We start from the raw sequence: 7,888 nt of genomic DNA on the forward strand, positions 1-7,888 counted from the left end.
TTTCATCAGGAGCGTGTGTGTGTAAGATGAGCAACACCGATGCTTTGCGGGAATAACCTCCGAGCCACGCAATAGCAGCTTCATCTTAGAGAAACAAAAGGAGAAAAAGGGAAAACAAGTCCAGCGCGGCCCGGTTTTATGCACTGCTAAGATCTGTGGGTCTTCCAGCATGTGGGCTTGGGCACCACCGCAGTTCTGGCCGTCACAGCAGGCGGGATCCACGCAGACCAGGTCAGCCAGAGATGTTTTGAAGGGAAAGCACGCTTTAAAAGTAAATAGAGTGAGTCATGTTGCCCGTTGGCATAAACACAAAGCACATAGGAGCAGGAAGTGTCTTTGTTTTCGTGCACTGGAGGGTGCTTTCAGGTCAGGTTATCGCCGAGGTACATTTCTGGCTAGCAAAGTAACGGCTTGCTCTGGCAGCGAGACCATCCTACCTGGCAGGGGGGAAGCAATTTCATGCAGTTCAATATCAGGTACCTGTGTCTCTGGGTTTTTTTTTTGTATTTAACACTGTATTTAACAACGATGAATCTTAAACCAGAATCCTGCCACCTACTGCCCACGAAAATGCCAGATGTGTTGTGTGCACAGTAGTTTAATTCTGGCCTTAAAAACCTTGTCAAAGCTCTCTGGGACTGGTCAGCTCTGCACAGGCTGGGAAAAATATTTGTGAGCCGCCCGAATTGCCCTACTGGGACTCTAAGCCAATGTACTGATGTCTGCAGCAACACTAGCTTTCTTTGAGAACAAAGCGTAGTTTCCTTTTGTACAAAGGAACAAATAAACATTGTGTGGGAATTGGTCATAACAGAAATACTTCTTTTTTTAAAATATCTGAGTCACTTGTTTCAGAACACTGACCCGTTTATTGCTTGGGAATGCCTGCGACTGCTGTCTGAAACTTGAAAATTACAGAGGTGTCCATGGAGGGAACAGATGATTATTGCAATAACACCAGGGATGATTCCGCATTTAAAATTTAGCATAGAAGAAGTGTCTGAAAACCAGCAGTCTGCCTAGTGCCAGAATTAATTATGAATTTGGTTTTTAATATAGTTTAGGCTAGAAACCATCCTAATTATCTTTTCTCCTTTAATTAAATGAGAAGTCTGCCATTAGCCTCTGCGTCCCATAACTCATGCTCTGGGCTCAGCTCATCCTGCCTGGCAAATGGGAGAACTGGAGAGAAATGGGGGAGAGAGAAAGAAAAAGAGAAGTCTCTGAAGTATGCAACTATCTTTGCCGCTTATCTGTCTCCAGGTACCGGCTCACTGAAACTTTTCACGCTAATATTGTCTTTCAGCTCTTCTGTTCCAGCTGTTAGCTGCTCACTGCTTAACCAAGGATTTGGACATGAATTTGTTGTTGTGTTACAAATGGTCCGCATATAAAGTGATGGTCAGAGTATAGACAAACAGACTTTAAAATGTAGGGAAGGAAAGTAAGAGAGGTTTGTGGAAATGAGGGAGGTGTAGGCTTGTGTATGCAAGTTCTGCCCTGAAGGGTTCTGATTAATTTACTGAAATTGCTTCTAACGAAACGAACTTTATGTGGATACTTTTTGTAACAAGAATTTTAGAAGTTGAGCAATGAACAATGCCTAGGAAGGATCACACATACACATTGAAGCTCTGCTCTAACACATATTACTAATACTTCTGAAAATGCGTAACTTGATGCATGTATGCTAGTTTGGTATTTAGAAATCTTTTCTAAAGAAAGAATGCCATATCTGAATGAATCCTCCATTTTTTTATTTGTTTCTTGCCAGCATCTGTTTAAATCCTCCATCTTCATAAAACACAGTGGAAAAATTAAGTACATGTATATATTTTAACATGTTAGTAGAAATATAGCTGTGGAAGTTCAAAGAGTTAATTAACATTTAAATTACTGTTTGTTTTTTTTAATAATAAACGGGACTAGTTGAACAGGTTTAATCAGAGAAGAAGTCAACTTAATTGAGAGTAGATATGCAGAAATACCAGCTCCTAAAGCCAACGTATGTGAACTCATCTTTTGCGAGATGCATCAAGCTGATTTCTTCATTTATCGCTTCTGGTTTGGGCCTGCATGTTTCAGTGATTAGATTTTTTTTTTTTTCCCTAGAATAAGAAGATGAGAGGTGTGAGGATAGCAGTAGCACCACATACAAGAGACTGAATATGAGTGCCATGTTAAATAAAATAATTTCTTTGGTGTCTGTACTCTGGTAAGAAATTCATCATCTATTCTACATATCGAAGTGTTAGAAATATTTGTTACAAATATTTGTCCAAATTTATACAAATTATTTTCCTTACATATTCCCCCCGGAAGTACAGTGCTTTCCTGTTTTTTGATTCAATTAAAAACATAACAGTTAATTTTTAATACAATTTTGAAAACTGGCTGTGGGTGCAATATTGCACCTTGTTGTAGGGCCTTGCACACCACTGGCCTGGCCCAGCCTCGCTGCTGATCCCTGCCTGGCTGAGCACTAGCAGTTCTGCCGCTTGGTCACTCTGGACCAGCAGCGTGTGGCCCTCTTCAGCTTGTATGGTAAAGCCTCTTAAATATTAGTTTCAGCCACTGCAGGGAGTCGTGCATACTGCCAGCCACAGGCATAAAAATCATGAATTGGTTGCAAAAATAAGGCTGGAGAGCTCACATTTTTGTTCACTCTTTATACATATACATATATGTATATTTTAAATATATACACACACACACATATACATGTGTGTTTGGGTTGTCACTTCAAAGCCTTTGGGTTCTATCTGTTTTGCATTTGCCAAGGGTTTTGTTTGTTTGTTTTTCCCAGGTACCAGAGTGCCTTCATGATTTAAGGATGTAACACTCTTGACGTGCTATACATGGGGATTGAGGCCAAGTTTCTCCCTTCATCCAGGGCAGGTTGTCACACAGGAACCAGGGGAAAGTACGTTCTGTCCCTCCCATCCTGCAGAGATCCCAGATGGTTGCAGTGTCGGCTGAAGTCACTTTCTCCTTTGTAACCTCTTTCTGAAGACTAGAGGATACTGGTTCAAAAGCCAGAAGGCTTCTGTGAAACTGCTTGTGAGTCAGGGGGTGCCTGGGAGGCGAGAGTGGGGTTTTTTTGTATTTTAAAGTAATAAAGTTTTCCATCTTTCTCTAGAATTAAATCCACTTGCTGTTTAAACATTTACAGTTCTTTAATGCACATACCTGTGACATGTCTTACAAACACTTGGAAATACTGTAGTCTGTGTTTTCCATAAGCCTTCAGAAAATCAGCTGTTTCAAGGGCTTACTGCTGGACTAATTTCACAGTTGTGCTGCAAAATTGGGAAGGTAAGCGGCCCAGCAGAAGATACAGTAGCCAAAACTCTTATCTCAAGACCCATTGCTTGAAGAATAGCATCAACTTCCCTTAGTCAATAATGAGTCTTATTTATAAATTCAGATACAATACAGAAAGGAAGCTTGTTGCACTGTTGTGGAGATCAAAGTTTCAATGCGTTTTTTTCTCCTTCTCCTGTTTAAAGAACTGAAGTCAGTTTGCATGTATCTGTATCCCTCCCCTTATTGCTGAGCCCAGCACAGTTGATAGCCTTGGGCATTTTTTTAAAGCTGTTTCTAAAGATAAACATTTTGCAAAAATTCCCAGAATGCAAGTGCTCAACTTAATTTACCCAGAGCCGTACTGTTTGTTAGCAGGCTGTTCCTTTATAGGGGGTTCTAAGTTCCAATTTGAGGTATCATAAATTAATATATAATGAGAAACTTCTTCTATGGTCAAGGGTGGACTCCCTGCCTTACTGAGGTCTGTACAAACAAAACCTCTGTTGATTTAGTTCAGTAACATTCAGAGGTTAATCCCAAATCTCCTGCTCCTTTTTTAAGAACCATTCTATGACTGAAAAAAAAATGAATAAAATTCCATACACTAATCAAAACAATCCCCAAAGTCCCTGGGCACACTCACATTCTTTAATCTTCACAACAGCTTTAAAAAGTTGATTGTCCTTAATTTTTCAACAGCACTTTGAGAAGCAGAGAGGATATGGTTTTTTGTCAATGTGCAGAATTCAGTCTGTCTTTTCTCCCAGGTTATGCTTTGTGATCTAAAATAGACAACACCTGTGTTCCTCACCGTCTACTTGGCTACAGCAGGTAACTGCTCAGCTGCATGTGTTGTGAAGACAGCTGCCAGCTAGGTGATTTCTTCTTCTCATGCAAACAGTAGACGTCTTTTCACTAGACACGCTAGGATGCTTTGGTCATATGTAATATTAGGGAGAAGGAGAAAGCATACAGTGTGTGTATATATAGTCTATATAGTATATGCATATATAGTATATACATGTAGTACGTATCTATAAATACATAGGGGTCTTTAACAGACTGTAACCCCCCCCACCTCACTCCGAGTCTTACGTGTGTTTTCTTCCACAGCAGCAAAGGGCTAATCAGGAGAGGAAATAGAAGCTGATTACCCCACCCACCTCCGAAGCCTCTGCTAAAGCCATTTATCATACTGTTTCTCACCCTTCTTGGGTTGGCAACTTTATAGGAGGACTCATTTTTGCAACGTTTTTGCACGTATAAAAAAATAATGGTAAAATAACCCCAAAAGTAACAGTAATACTTGTCTTAAGCACGGAGATGGCTAGGTATGGTACAGATACATGGGAGTCCCCCGGACAGCGAGGCTGTTAGATCTAGCTGTGGGACTGAAAAAGATCAACACGACCAGAAATGTTGTAAGTATTTCAGAGCTAAATTTAGGGGAGTTCATGGTCAGCTCTTATTGCTGCAGTGTGTTAAGGCTGTATTTCCTGAATATTGGAAACATTTGTATACTTTTCCCTTAATGCTGCAGAAGTGTTTTGGTGAATTTAAAGTGGGTTTAATTCTGTGAAAGATAGGTACTGGTGTCAGTTTTTTTAATATTTATATTTTTTTTAAATCAAAATCTGCATCTTATTACATTGAAAGAGATAAGTAGATGGACAGAAACAGTGTAAAAATGAATCTAAGAACTTTATTTGCCCGGTCAATGAAAGTTTAGTTAATTTTTTGGTCTTTAAACTGTATTGGAATGAGAACACTTCTGAGATGGGATGTATTTTACTTGTCAACCACAAACATTTTCATGTGAAACAAAAAATAGGAAGGAAAAAATGCAACATAGACATCGAATACACAAACATTATTATGTAACAATGAAAAATAAAGATCAAATGATTTATAGTAAAATTTCATGGTTTAGGAAGTGTTTACAGATCATTAATTAAAAGAAGGTTGGATATAACCTGAATTTAGTTCCACAGACTTGACTTATCTGAGGGCTCTACTGTGAAACCTGAGTTTTCATATGGCATTGAGAAAACATACAGTTATGAGTCTCCAGATGTATTAGCTTAAATAGCAGTACACACAGTAATACCAGTAATTCATAATATCACAGGCAGCAGTAACCTGGTTAATAACAATTCAGGGGACTTGAATGGTCACCAATTCTGAACTGTAAGTCTTGAGATATTAACTCTAGTTAATATCCCAGTATTTTAAAAAATATCTTTTATTAAAGTAAAGATAGCTTAATATCTTGGGATACTAAATTCAGTGCCTCCAGTCTTAGAGGGTTTCATGGTTTGGAGAGAGGTCCTCTGTAAAGACAACCTGTTCTCCCAAGGCCAGTCAGTACAACTGAACTTCCCAGGACACTACTTCAGTATATAACACCATGCAAGTAAGCGTAGCCTATAGAGGCCTTCCTAGCCATTAATTAGAGACTTCAGTCCTGCAGAAAATCTCAAATTCCACTTTGACAACACTCAGATTTTACAGAGTACAGATAATACTATTCATATTAAATTTCTACATAGCCAACTATTTTATATTTTCTTTTAAACTCAAGCACTTTTTACTGCTAAGTGTATGTCCCCTCAGGACTTGAGAATGATAACTCATGTCTGAAGCAATTTTTCCTGGCCCTTGCTGGAGGAGAGTAAAATAATACCATTTTTGCTTATTAGTATTGTTTTCCACCATTCTCCTGAGCCTTGTCACAGTTAACACCCACCACCCAATGCTTTTTGAATGGCTTCTTCCCAAACCCCTGCCCCTCTTTCTACCTCCAGCTGAAGAGCATTTCAGAGACAGGAATCAGAGAAGGAAAGGTGGCAGGCAGCCTTGGTGGGACCAGCTCCAGCACCAGAGCACTCTTACACTTCTTACTGAAATCAAAAGGAGAACTGAGGGTTGAATTTTGAAGGATCAACATCTTACGGGGACACGGCTGTTGTAGTGTTGTCAGGCAGATGTGATATTGTAGTCCTTAATATTTATTGCTATAATGAAAGCCTGGAGAATTCTTTTCTCAGTTTTATGTTGGGGGATTGAGATGCTTTGTGTGTAGATTGGCAAATTTCTCTGCTTCCAAGTCCTTTATGCAGACACTGAAAACCTAACTTGCAGCAGTGCACAGGTACTATCATTTTGATGGGCATGGTTTGACTGGATTTCACATTTGTCCCATTTAATAGTTGACCTGTGATGGTCCCATAAATATTTCTGAAATAATCTCTCAAATGTATGCCAATTATCAGCAGGTTCACTGGCAGAATTGCAATAAACAGGTCTTAATGGCCCAGTAGCTTTCTAATCCAGGTTCAATAAACAATCCCAAACCCAAACCATTACTCTGAAGGCATGTTTATTCTCTAAACGAGATTGCAACTGAAAACCTTCATATTTAAGCATATTAATTGTAGGACTCTGTTGCCAACAGAATGAAGCAGGCTCATTCCAAGCATTAGCTGCTGTAATTAAGACATCTACCGAAAACAGTTCTTAACATTGTAATTGTAAACTGTGCAATAGTAATAAAACAAAAATCTTAGCTGGAACCAAAAACGTTCATTATCTGAAGCCAGAAATTAAGCTTCAGTTGCATTCTTTTGCATAGTAGGTTATCAGATGTCTTTCAGATAAAAGCTGATTGCCTTAACACAACTAAAGAACAAATTTATTCTGACTGTATTTAAATCTATGCTTAAACATGACTCTGGTTTGATGGAACAACTTTTCATCTCATTTAGACGCTTCTTGTTGCATCATGTAGTGAAAAATGTAATGAATGCATAAGAACATACAACCTGACCTATCTGTTATTTAAAAAGGGGGGATACAAAATAAAATTTAAAAAAATTGCTTGGGAAAATTAAAAAGTTCAAGGCCAAACTAGGTAGAATAAACAGTAAAAAAAATTTTTTTTTTAGATAGTTCACATATGAAGGCCCATTTCCTGCATTAATTTACTTAGGTAAAAAGCTTGCCATACTCTTAATTCAAACGTTACAGCTAGAAACTTAAAAAAACCAACCAACCAAACAAAAAAACCCTCACAAATTTGTGAGCACATAAATAACAGTAAATCTCAGCCAAGTGAAGCCCATGGTTACCATAGGCCCCATTCGGTTTTGGTTGTGGTTTTTGGGTGGTTTTTTTTGTTTTGTAGTGGTGATGATTTTTTTTTTTTTTAATCTTTTTGCTGTCTGTGATATTGCCAGTCTTCTGTATTGGAAAATGGTGGTCTTGTCTTTCAGGAATTTTTCTTGATTTGGGAACCTTTATTAGGCCAGAATATGACTTGTCAGCCAGTGTCTGAATTTAGAGTTTGGGAGGTCCATAAAGACTGTACAAACACAAATACATCTGTAATTAATGCTTAAAGGACTTACTCATTTTTAAGATCCAGACACGTGGAACAACTTATTTCACATTAAAATTCACTGTGCACGGCGACTCGTTAACTTTTTCACAATCTATTTTAATTCTGCCTGCTGAAGTATTGCTTAGACTTCCTGATTTCAAAATCTGCCAGGAACTTGAATGGCCTTTCTGGAAAAGTTGCCTC

General features: G+C 38.5%; 1 long non-coding RNA gene across 1 annotated transcript; it reads left to right on the forward strand.

Annotated features, from left to right (window-relative positions):
* The first annotated feature begins 114 nt into the window (after window positions 1–114).
* LOC138688547 (uncharacterized) lies at window positions 115–7,784 on the forward strand. The gene is made up of 3 exons (XR_011327410.1): window positions 115–476; window positions 2,113–2,215; window positions 2,807–7,784. It is a non-coding gene; the product is annotated as an uncharacterized lncRNA (long non-coding RNA).
* Window positions 7,785–7,888: the final 104 nt, after the last annotated feature.

Source organism: Haliaeetus albicilla, chromosome 13 (genome assembly GCF_947461875.1).
Source record: "Haliaeetus albicilla chromosome 13, bHalAlb1.1, whole genome shotgun sequence".
NCBI classification, from domain to species: domain Eukaryota; kingdom Metazoa; phylum Chordata; class Aves; order Accipitriformes; family Accipitridae; genus Haliaeetus; species Haliaeetus albicilla.